Below are 13,392 nucleotides of genomic sequence, written 5' to 3'. Positions count from 1 at the left end.
CTAGGACGCGACTACAATAATTCACAGCACGAACCACGTATATAAGAAAACATGAATTTCCAATAACAATAGCTTGGAGAAACCACTAGCAAAATTCTTAGGGGCGTTCAAGTACATCTTTTAACAATTTTCCTTATGTCGCACCGACACAGATAGGTCTTATGGAGACGATGGGATGGGACATGCCTAGGAGAGGGAAGGAAGCGAGCGTGGCCTTAATTAAGGTTCAGTCCCAGCATTTGCTTCGTGTAAAATGGGAAACCACGGAAAACCGTCTTCACGGCTGCCGACTGTGGGATTGGAACCCATATCTCCTGGATGCAAGCTGAGAGCTGGGCGCCCCTAACTGCACGGCCAACTATCTTAAGTACGGCTATTTGTCAAATCACTCCTGTCTGTCCTTCGCAGAAGTTGCTGATAATAATATCGCTGTGTGAAACTGATTAGCTCATAGGGAGTGGAGTTCCTATCATTGCTCATTCCTTGGTGACGTTCATAACGTCAAAGCGAATGCTGAGAATGAGACATAAATAACAAGCTAAGCCTTGACCTAGCCCGTACTCTATTTCACCACAGGTGAATCTCATCAAGATATTTACTATCGATAACCCGAAAATAAACTCCACAACAGAATTAATGTGACGTTATCGGACACGGGAATCACACGAACAATGATTAAATAAACACTTGAAGGCATTGCATGAGCGAAATCTGACTCCATATCTCACAGCTGTCATATTTCAGAGTCTTCAAAGTGACCACAACTCAGCCGGATTGCCTACAGATTATGAAGTGATTCGTGGTGAACATGATGAATTCTTTGGCCCGTTATTCTTCTCTTCGTTGATCAGGTCCCGGTATCTCGCTAACAAATAGTTCCTCGGTGGTTCTCATGAAACATGAGTGAAATTCCTACCACCCCTCAGATTCATGTATAAGTCACTGGCCCTGACAGGGAATAGAAGACGGACCCTTCAGCTAAGAGGCAGGCATTCAACCATAGACTGTCTTCGAAGACGTTTAATGTATGTACACTAAGAATCCTAATCTTCCAACTCTTAATACTACTACTACTAATAATAATTATAATATATTACTTACGTCTTTAGCATATTTTCCATCTGTTCTGGGTCCACTGAGAATGTCCTCTATTTGAGATTTCCCCTGAAGCAAACTCCTGTTTAGGTTTTATTCGTGCCTGATATCAAATTACTACAAAGCTAACAACATAGTTGTGATGCTCGAGGAAAGAAATATAGAAGGACAACATAGAACGCCTGAGTATTCTCTAATCTCAAATTAGTTAGGACTATATATTTAAGTATTCTAAAATGAAAAGACGCACACCGATAAGTAAGAGTATTGGCTCATTCATCCCGTTAAGGAGTTTGAAACTTCCCGTTAGTCTGATACCGAAAGTGATGATCTATAATTACAGGATCATATATTTTACTCATGCCTTCTACAAGGGCTCTCTCCCTTATGATCGCTACCTCTCTCGTCAGACATCTTCTCACTGTAACTCACAAAGCTGAGCGCATATTCTTACAAACCTCTGACCAGGACTGAAGAACTTATGACCGAGCGAATTCCCCTTGTTATTTCGGACAGAGTATAAATATATTAGAATGTATTCGGCAGATGGTTCGAAGGGTTTGCCGTGGTTTCGCGTTATTGAGAGCGAGTTTTACTAGACAACATTGATATTGACCTCCACAGCCGTAACGCTAACAGCAACCTTCATGAGCTTATCCATAATCTGTTCAGTGCCCTCATATTCATGCCTGCAAGTAAGTTATATTTCCAGTTGAATACCATATCTTAGATGTTTCTGGCAATGTTATCTGGGACACTGAATATCTGAGGAGTTCAACTCCCAAATATGCTTATTGCCATTTCCATTTTCGGTTAACAGATTTCTTCATTACAACACACGAATATGTTTAAGCACCTGCAAGGACAGGGAAAATTAGCAGAATAATAATGATTTACCTTGTCACGAAGTGTTGTTACATATCGTCCCACCAGGCCAATTGAAATAGACTGGACGCAAAGGGAAAGAAGCTATTAGTATTTCTCTTACCTCACTCACTTTCTCACTGTTCAGGCGAAGGACGAGACTGATACAAAATTACCGAAGTTGAAAACTTGTCCTGGCCTGTGCCGAAAATCAACATTGCACTCTTTAAATTGCATCTTGCCAGAGATGAATTCCATAAAGTCACCCAATATCGATCCACCGAAAATGGACAGTAGGACTCCATAATATTTCAGTAATGATGATAAACCAAAACAAACCCAGGTGGCTTTACCCCACCAAGTGACCGCCGCTGAGTCCGAAGCCCTGCTGGTTACGTACGAGTGACGCGTAGTCGGTGTGATTAACTATCTCCGCCGTTTCTCTTGCCCTTCTTGACCGGGGCCTGTATATCACTATCAAGTAGCTCCTGAGTTGTTCTCATGCAATCTGGTCGGATCTGGAACCAGGGCGAAGATTCAGGTAAAAATCTATCTCCTAATCTCGAATGCAACCCGGGCGTTTCTGATAACGGCCCTGCATGGTACGCATAGACCGTCGGACCGACTTGGAAAACATTAAATACCTACAGTACGATAATACGATTACCACCATAAATAGTAAAAATAACATCAACAATAAATATGATTATCATTAATAATATTATTACAAGAAAAGAACAATATCCATTGGTTACATGGTTGGAATTTTCCCCGCTTCCCTTTTTAGAATCGTCACCATCTCCGCGTTCGGCCTGAAACATAATTATTCCAAATTCTTATTACATTTTATTCGTGCCTGATCCTAAATTAAAACATAGACATAACTGTGATGATCAAGACATCAACGAGAGATTTAGAAGAAGTATCACTGAGAGTATTCGTTATCTTCTAACTAGTTCTAAACGTCATAGTTGTATTATAAGAAAATGAAATGGCGTATGGCTTTTAGTGCCGGGAGTGTCCGAGGACATGTTCGGCTCGCCAGGTGCAGGTCTTTTGATTTTATCCCGTAGGTGACCTGCGCATCGTGATGAGGATGCAATGATGATAATAACGACACATGTACCCAGCCCCCGTGCCATCGAAATGATGGTTAGAATTCCCGACCCTGCCAGGTAACGAACTCGGGACCCCTGTGACCAAAGGCCAGCACGCAAACCGTTTAGCCACGGAGCCGGACATATTATAAGAAGTTATATCCCTTTATAAGCTCGCCTGATAGGCATGTTCGTTAAGGCGTCATCTATGGTTTGACACCCTGGTTAGCCGGTTCGAGTCCTCGTTGATGGAAAAACAATATGGCAATTAAAATGTTGGTCGGCAGCGCAGGAGAGGTGTTAGCAGTGCTGTACAATGTCTGGTCACTACATTTCGTCACAAAAACCTGGATTCAGTTCCAAACTTATCCGAAGTGCTCATGTGGAGTGAGCGCATTTGACGCTGGTGATGGTGATTCGTCCGTTGGATGGTGACGAGAAGCCTTCATATTACCCATTATTTAGAATTACTGAAAAAGTAACCTTCCTTCAGATCCACACATTCAATGAAAGAGCCATTTAACGATATTTAATTTGTACTATACTAGCAAGATACCCGTGTTTTGGTATAGTTTAAACTGAAAGTGGTCATTCACAGTTTTAGATTTTTGAGAGTCCATTGTCGTTTTAGCCTGTAAAGTACACTCTCAGTTCGCACGTGAATTTTGTTTGGAGAAATAGTGATTTATTTTCGGTTCTAACAGTCATTTGAACCCGAGAGTATTGAGATGTCTTAAAACCGTATTTTATTTAAGATGTAGGACATAGAAAACCAATTTTCCCTAAGATCTTGACTTTGAAGATGTTTTGTAAAAGATTATCCTGCCTAAGTGAGTGTCCAATAAGCTTTGCTTTGCATTTCTCTAAAATTGTAAGGATGTGTCTTTTCTCTACTCTTCCTTGCAGAAGTATCTCATTGCTCTTTCTGTCAGTCCAGATAGTTCTGGTAATTCTTCTCCAAAACCACATTTCCACTGCCTCGAGGCGAGTTTTCTCCTGTTTTTTAACGACCAGGTACCACAACCATATGTCAAGACCCTTCATATTGTGCCCTACAGGACCCTATGGTTCCGGCCAGGCGAAAGCCGGTCTCGAACCCAGAGTACAGTAGTGAAAGAACTCTCACAAACGTGAGCTTGTGCACATAGTCTTACCTGAACACACATCCCCGCTCGGCCGCACAATAGCTCACTTCTCAGGGATAACATGGGTGAACAATGGGCAATATTAAGATAAAACACTAGGATATGTGACAAATCAGGTAAGAATCAGCTAAAATAAAAAAATCTAACAGAAAACATCGCTGCATTCAAAGTTTTACAATCAGGGATGTATTACATAAAATTTACTAATTACAAATATAAGAGCTTTCAAATATGATTGGGGTAAAGATAATGTTGAGCCGATGTCAACCAGTTCACTGCCTTCACGAAACAGCTGTGCTGTAACAAGCATGTTACAATTGTGTAAGTAATGAAATCTGGAAAAATGGATATGCTGAAATACAGTAATTCCCATAAAATTTACTATGCCTCGTACCATCGAACCCAGGTGCAAACAAATATAAACACATAATGTACAGTGTCCTGACTCGGTCACGAACCCTGGTCCCATGAAGAGTAAGTCGTAAAATATTCATATACAAACAATATAAAAGAACACAACCAACATATCCAAGGGGTCAATATCAAACGGGCCAGTGTTAAAATTAAAGTAGAACAAACAGAACAAAAATCTCTCCCTGCGTTCAAAACATCAAGGTGGTCTTCTCTCCCTTACACACTCGACAAGAAGCAGACAGCAATATAACCAAGTTTCAAGACTGTGACGTCAGACACAACAACCCTCACCATTCGAACACTCGACAAGCAGCAGCCCACACAATTTACGAGCTCATCTGACTGCGGGCTAAGAAACCTCGCCTTTCACAGTACCTCACCTAATCTGGCTGCTAAAAGCACTCTTTTAAATACACCTGGGCTATCCGCCCTCATCTCAATATCACCAGCAATATAACAAATCTTATTTCCGCCTCCCATGGGCTCAACCTTGATAATACAAAGACACAAATCAGTAAGCGATAGTCACATGGCCATAATAAGGCATCTCCAATGCATCCAATACATTCTCAAACTGTGCTGGGCTTTCTCATATCAATACATACAGTCAGCTACATGCATAATGCTCACATCTCTCAAACATTCGGACTCGCTCGCCCTGTCAGTAAAGCGAGGTGAATTACGGGTTACATCCTGGTCTCAACTATACAGCCTACGTCTGCAGAGACAAATGCCTGAACGCGACACAATAAATAGTGCCTGCCTGTTAGACTAACCTACCATGACCAAGGGAGTTTGACCTGACGCATGAAGATAACACGTACGCTAATATAATACTATCGAAATGAAATATAAACACACCAACAAGGAATCTACAAACTATCATCTACCCTAATGTACGGGGTTCGAGCTTGAGGCCTAGCTCTTTATTACCAAGAATTTTCCTACCATAAGTAACCTGTTGGCTGACGGCCCCCCTATTCCTATCTAAATTTAAATGACATGCTTGAAACAGAATTGGAAAGCTCTGACCTTATATGATTGATGACATGACGGAGCGGCCCTCCCTGTGGACCACTGAATTTACCACATCTGACAAACTGCGACGCTCGCAGCAGATACTGGTGAACACTTGGAGACATTCTATCCTGCGTGAGTCCTTCGTACAGCTCCTTAGATGGTTGGAAGATGTCCCCTTCGACGTCGCGCTGATCAGGTACGCCCAACGTTCCTGGATCGACTCCCGATGTCGTGTCGGCTTCAGCTCCGGTTGTGGCTTCCTCGCAATGATGATGTAGAAGCTCGTTTTGGCTTGATGCAGGGGTAACTGAAAACAAATTCATTTATTACAGACTGTCCAGACTCCATGCCTGTTTCCACTGCTATCGTGCCTCACACGTTGTTCTGAAATTTAAACCTGGTACACCACAGTTTCTTCACCACTCTTAGTAACACTGTTATTTCATCCTTTCACTCGGACAACATGTAGATCTATAAACACTACCCTGAGCCTACATTTATTCTAGGATTACGTCAGTCACAACTTGACCTCACAGAAATATGAAGCTACTAGTTCATCAGTCTATTATAGGCAGTACCTCATCTCACCATAGCATATCAACACAGGTAATATCAAGACTTTAGCTGAATATGCAAGTTGATTACTTACTTCCTCGCAGATTCAGTAGTACTAGTTGTATGTGCAGCTCGAAGACAAAATGTTGTTCGCGGTGCCGACTTCTAGCATGACGACTTCGTTCAAGCAGCCTTACGGTCAAAGAATGAGGCTGATGTGCCAGGCGGCCTTGCTTTTATAATCAGGTTAGCGTAACCACGCCGCTTGATCGCGTGCAGGATACGCGCGCCCGCGACTCGAAGTTTTCCCGCACCCAGCACGTCAAGTACCCTACTTAACGAATGCATTTATGATTGCAGCCCTAATGCATATCAAAATTAAGCAGAAATTATGCAGGTTGCAATTCTTGTATCAGATCCAATGCATCTCTTCCGTAACCAAAGATATTAATTTAATTCTTTCTTCCCTCCGAAGGTAAGTTTTGCCGGGATCCGGGAAGGGTCCCCAATCTTCATTAAGAGGCTTGGCTTGGGACATAACTCCCTTTTATGAGGTTCTGGAGATTTTCATAATGACGCTCTAGCTCTCTTCACACAAGAACGCTTCTTCTGGAATCTTTTATGAAATAGACTATAAGACAATGACTTCGTGGGTGGTCTTATGTAATCCCAATATCCAATACTAAAATCTATACAATTGGTCCATGAACAGAATGGTTCAATATAAAGGTTTTTAGAAATTTCTTCTTAGTGTGGACATTGATGTGCTTGTTCAGCAGAGGGTTCTTCTTATTCTGGAAAGCAGTGTTATTCTTCTCTTGATTTCGTTGATACATGTGTTATTTTCATCAACATAGCTATCGACATAGCAAAACTCAAATGCTTTCTTCCTATTCTTATAATTGTCAGTCCTTCCTCCACCTCCCTTCTTATCTATAATAATGACTTTTGTTTTTGTATTTTTAGCTTGAGCTTCGTTATTTCTTGGTACAAGACCCAAGGAATTTTAAAATTGAATCATGGTTCGGTGACCACGGGGTACTTATCTGAGTCGTGGCATTGCTACTTATGCCATGCTAGACACTTTTATCTATTCTATCCAACCTCACTTGGTGAACTCTTGAAGACTCTGACTGTATTAAGTTTCGAGGTCTGGTGAGCCTTTGAATTTTACCCCCTTAGTGGCCCTTGTATTTCATTTGCTAATACCTTCATTCTTTGAAGTGTAGGACCTCTTCCATTTCTCCTCCGATTAATGTTAATAGAGGACAGTTTCCTACTTGTATGTTTTCTTAAAACGATAATCGGCATTACCACACGTAGCGCAGGGATGCGCAGCTGTGAGCTTGTATTCGGGAGACAGTGGGTTCGAACCCCGTTGTCGGCAGCCCTGAAGATGGTTTTCCGTGGTTTACCATTTTAATAGCAGGCAAATGCTGGAGTTGTACCGAAATTAAAACCATGGCTACTTCCTTCCCACTCCTAGCCTTTTCCTGTCCCATCGTCGACATAACATTTTCTATGCGCAGACTTCAGATGGAACTGGTATTCCCAGAGAATTTTAACGCTTGTGATAAAAGCTAAAATTAAGAATATGCCCGTTATTTTCATTCGTAAGGTACAAGTGCATCAAATATGAAAGATCTGTGTCTCATATGTAAACTTGGTCATGTTTATAGTCGGATGGCCTTTGTGACTACAACCCAGTATGGAGGGAATTATTCACTGTTAAAGTGTTTATGTCATCATCCATCCGTGAAAAATAATAATCAAATAACAGTAGTAATAATAATAATAATAATAATAATAATAATAATAATAATAATAATAATAATAATAATAATAATACAGATTGCTTACGCCATCTTTATCCCATGGAAATTTAATAGGTACATTTACACCAGCCTGAAGATCTGATGTGAAAAGATCATTTTGTCCATATGTGGCCGGAAACATATACAATGTTTGTTAAGTTTTATTTGTGACTGATCTTAAATTATGTCATTGTTATAATCGTTTATTGCTTGAATTCTGTCCCCATTACACTGTCGATAGTAGAAACATGTGAACGTACCTGAGCAGGCAGCGCCATGAGGACCGCTACGGCGACCACGAGGAACAGAACGAAGGCAGCACGAGCCATGTTGTGGAGTTAACAGTAACTTCAGGAGAACTGTGCTGCTAGTGGTCAGTGTTGCCCGCTTTTATACACGTCCAGTACCCCGTATGTGACTAACACGTGTTAGGTAAAAACTATTGCTTTTTTTTTTTTTTTTTTTTTTTTTTTTTTGCAGTTTTACGATTCCTCACTATGCCAACAAAAACAGTGCATGCGATAATATTTCGCTCATTAAAATGAAGTTACATTATCTATTTCTTGAGATAATTGAAGGAACTTACATTTTACGATCGACACGATATTATACAAACATGTGTTTTGGTACCACGTTTCAATCGATAATCTTCCGTCATAATCATGTAAATGTCTGGATGAAGGCCTCTCCTAAACTCACCCACAGCTACCCTGCTCTAACCGTCTGCTTCCTCCTGATGAATTGTTCCTATCTACCTATCATATTGCCATATTGTCCGACTCGTTGGCTGAATGGTCAGCGTACTGGCCTTCGGTTCAGAGGGTCCCGGGTTCGATTCCCGGCCGGGTCGGGATTTTAACCTTAATGGTTTAATTCGAATGGCCCGGGGACTGGGTGTTTGTGCTGTCCCCAACATCCCTGCAACTCACACACCACACATAACACTACCCTCCCCCACAATAACACGAAGTTACCTACACATGGCAGATGCCGCCCACCCTCATCGGAGGGTCTGCCTTACAAGGGCTGCACTCGGCTAGAAATAGCCACACGAAATTAAAAAATTTGCCATATTTCGACAGGTCTCTGCTCCAATATGACCTCCCCAATTTCACTTCCTCTTCTTCACCGTACCAGTGTCCGCCTTCGTGGCATAACGGTTAGTAATATTAGCTGCCATCCTCGTAGGCCCTGGTTCGATTCCGGTACTACAAGATATTTTAGAATGGCAGGAGGCTGTTGTTAAAGTGCCACATTCTGCTCACCTCCATTGGGGATTTGCCTAAAATAGCTGCACCACCTCGGGCCCAGGACACAGGTGTACAATTTCCGACTTCTTGGATGAATGGTCACAATAGTGGCCTTTGGTTAATAGGGCCCCGATTGCGATTCTCGACAGGGTCGGACATTTCATTCTTAAATGGTTAATCCCTTTTCTCGGGGACTAGGTATTTGTGCTGTTCCCAACATCCCTGCAACTCACACATCAGCAACAACAGTATCTTCTACCGCATTAACGCACAGTTTTCCATACACATGATACTACTCCCACCCTCGTCGGTGGATCTGTTTTGCAACGGCAGCACCAAGCTAGCAATAGCCACATGGAGTTATTATAGCCTACTGTAGCAATAATAATAATAATAATAATAATAATAATAATAATAATAATAATAATAATAATAATAATAATAATAATAATGCTGTGTGGCCTCCGGAGAGGATTGGGGCAGATCTTTCGAGTTGACGCCGTATAGGCAACCTGCGAATCTATGAGGATGAGATCCTATCCATGATGACTTCTAATGATGAATACGGCACACACACACAGCCCCCGAGCCATTGGAATTAACCAATGAAGGATAAAACCCCCGTCTCGACCGGGAATCAAACACGGAACCTTCTTGACCAAAGGCCAGCGCGCGTACCATTTAGCCACAGAGCCGGATTACTTCAGCAGTGACATGCTTTCAACCTTTGGAGGGGTTTTTTCCCCGTAGTTGTTTAACCTCCCGTAACACAGTGAAGGTATTTCAGCGACACGAGCATGGAAGAGGGACGTGAGGGTGGTGGTCATGACCCTAAGTAACGTAGACCGTCAGCTTTCGAGGTATTCCCCACAAGATCATTTCGTGTGCTTTCTGAACTAGTCTGGGATTTTGGGTCAGTTTTAGCATCTAAACGTCAAGTCTCATTGGCGGGAGGATTCACTTATTGTGTACAGTCGAGAGCACGGAATCATGCCGATGCGTCTATTTTCCAACAGTGTTTTCTCTTAAATAATGTTGTCAGTATTTCCTTATCATTTTTTGGCCACACCAGCCCCTTGCTGCATACGAGCATATGAGCAAAGGTCAGCTCCAGGTAACGAGTCAATCAATCAATCAATCAATCAATCAATCAATCAATCAATCAATCAATCAATCAATCAATCAATCAATCAATCAATCAATCAATCAATCAATCAATCAATCAATCAATCAATCAATCAATCACTACTGATCTGCATTTAGGGCTGTCGGCCAGGTGGCAGATTCCCTATCTGTTGTTTTCCTAGCTTTTTCTTAAATGATTGCAAAGAAATTGGAAATTTATCGAACATCTCACTTGGTAAGTTATTCCAATCCTTAACTCCCCTTCCTATAAAAGAATATTTGCCCCAATTTGTTTTCTTGAATTCCAACTTTATCTTCATATTGTGATCTTTCCTACTTTTAAAGACACCACTCAAACTTATTCGTCTACTGATATCCTCCCACGCCATCTCTCCACTGACAGCTCGGAACATACCACTTACTCGAGCAGCTCGTCTCCTTTCTCCCAAGTCTTCCCAGCCCAAACTTTGCAACATTTTTGTAACGCTACTCTTTTGTCGCAAATCGCTCAGAACAAATCGAGCTGTTTTTCTTTGGATTTTTTCCAGTTCTTGAATCAAGTAATCCTCGTGAGGGTCCCATACACTGGAACCATACTCTAGTTGGGGTCTCACCAGAGACAAATATGCTCTCTCCTTTACATCCTTACTACAACCCGTAAATACCCTCATAACCATGTGCAGAGATCTGTACCCTTTATTTCATTTATGTGATTACTCCAATGAAGATCTTTCCTTATATTAATACCTAGGTGAAAAAGTGAAAAGCGAGGAGAAAAGAAAAAAAAATGAATCTGAATAGTTTAAACGAACTGCCTTGTAAATTGATCGTATACCTGTCGTCATTTCGTTAGACGCTGCTAACGAAGAATAAGGGTAATCTGTCAATCACGACAACGTGATGTCTAGAATCTATTCAGATGCTTGATCCAGGTAAGGTAGAGGTGTTGTAATATTGCGTTGCCAAAATAAATCAGTTTCTATACCGGCATAATTCTGTGCACAAGACTTTACTCTCCACCTGTGTAGATGATGGTCAGTTTTCCGAAAGAGTTCCGTATTACTTTGACTTTTCGACCTAAATAAATGCACCTTTCTTCTTCTTGGCCTTTTCCCAGTTTCTAGGGTCGGCAATTTGTACGCATTTAGCGCGAGTTTACGGCCGGATAACCTTAATTATAGCACTATGTGGTTCTTCATTTCTTTAGATAATGGAAGAAACTTAAAGTTTACGCGATACTGTACGAACAGGTATTATATTTCGACGTTTCATTTTCAGAAATTGGGAAGGTTATATTGGAAACCATTTAAAGATTAAAATCCACGACCCAGGCGTGAAGTGCACGTGGGACCCTACGAACCGAGGGCCAATACGCAGACCTTTCAGGCAAGTTGTCGGACATTGTCAACCTGAGGGTGGTGCATTTCTCTTTAGGTACACTCCCAATAGAGGTGAGGGGCGTGTACCATTTTAAACACATATCTCTATTGCACATTTCTCTGCTAGTGTGTAGTGTGATATGTTGTACGTAAATTAGAATTATGACGGAAACAAACACTCAGCCCTCGAATTATAAGAAGTAACCACACGAAGTTATAATTCGCCCGCCTCTGTGGTGTAGTGGTTAGCTTGATTAACTGCCATCCCCGGAGGGCCATGTTCGGTTCCAGCTGGAACGGGGTCCACTCAGCCTAAGGAGGTCAACTGAGTATAGAAGGGCTCGATTTCCACCTCAGCCATCCTCGAAGTGTTTTTCCCTAGTTTTCCACTTTTCCTCCAGGCAAATATCGGGATGGTACCTAATTTAAGGCCACGGCCGCTTCCTTGTCTATCATTCCAATCTCCCCATCCCCCTATTAGCTCCTGTTCATCATAGCAGGGGCGGCATGGGCGAGATACTGGTCCTCCTCCCCAGTTGTATCCCCAGACGCAAACTCTCACGCTCCAGGACTCTGCCCTTGAGACGGTAGTGGTGGGATTCCTCGCTTAGTCCGAGTGAAAACCAACCCTGGAGGATAAACAAATCAGAAAGAAAGAAAGAAAAATAGTAAGTTGTTATCCCCGACCCGACCGAGATTCTAACCAGGGACCACCGTACGCATTATTACCAAGTTGCGTAGAGATCAGACGTGCGAAAGTAGCGGGGTTCTCTTGCAACTGTTTATTGATTGATTCAATATTCTGGCTTATTAATAAATATGCATATATATCAGTTAAATTTTTTGTTAGTTGTTTAACTCAGACTAACACATAGTCAGCAACAAAAATATGGGAAAAGGCTAGAATTGGCTAGGTAGCAACCATGCCCTCAATTAAGTTACAGCCCCATCATTTGGCTGGAGTGAAAATGCGGAAACACGGAATGCCATCTTCAGTGCTACCGACGGTGGTATTCAGGCCCACTATCTCCCGAATGCAAGCTTACAGTTAATATTTTGGAGATGAAGCTTCAACGGTTTGTTGAAATAAAATGACATATTTAGTCTGGGTTGGACCAGGTTTTAGTTATATCTGCGGACAGGTCCAACAAACTCTAAAGGTTATAAGTAGGACCGTGGAAACAAGGGCTGATATTAACATATTATTAAATTCCTTTACATCGCTTCAGTGTAATCATCGGCGAAGTTCTGGACCTTCTACAAAATATGTGTGATAGCCGTACGATGCCATCCGCGAGGTGGCCTCGGTTGATCTCAATGACAGAGCGCCCTACTGCTTAACGTTTCCATCCGACGTACGGATCACCATCACCAGTGTCATATGCCCTCACTCCGTATTAGCACTTTGTAGAGGCTGGAATTGAATCCAGGCTTTTGGCACTGAATCTAGTGACTAGGAATTGTATACCACCACCTCTATTACCCCGCTGGCCAAAATTCTGTTGGTAAAAATGTTTTCCACTTACTGGACTCGAACCGGCTAACCGCGGCGTCAGATCACATAGAGTGAACGCCTTAACAATCACGGCCATCATGCGGGCTAAATAATGATAATAAGAACAAGAAGAACTGGC

The sequence above is a fragment of the Anabrus simplex genome, chromosome 9, assembly GCF_040414725.1.
Source record: "Anabrus simplex isolate iqAnaSimp1 chromosome 9, ASM4041472v1, whole genome shotgun sequence".
In the NCBI taxonomy this organism is placed as follows: Eukaryota; Metazoa; Arthropoda; class Insecta; order Orthoptera; family Tettigoniidae; genus Anabrus; species Anabrus simplex.
Note: the sequence above shows the minus strand (reverse complement) of the source record.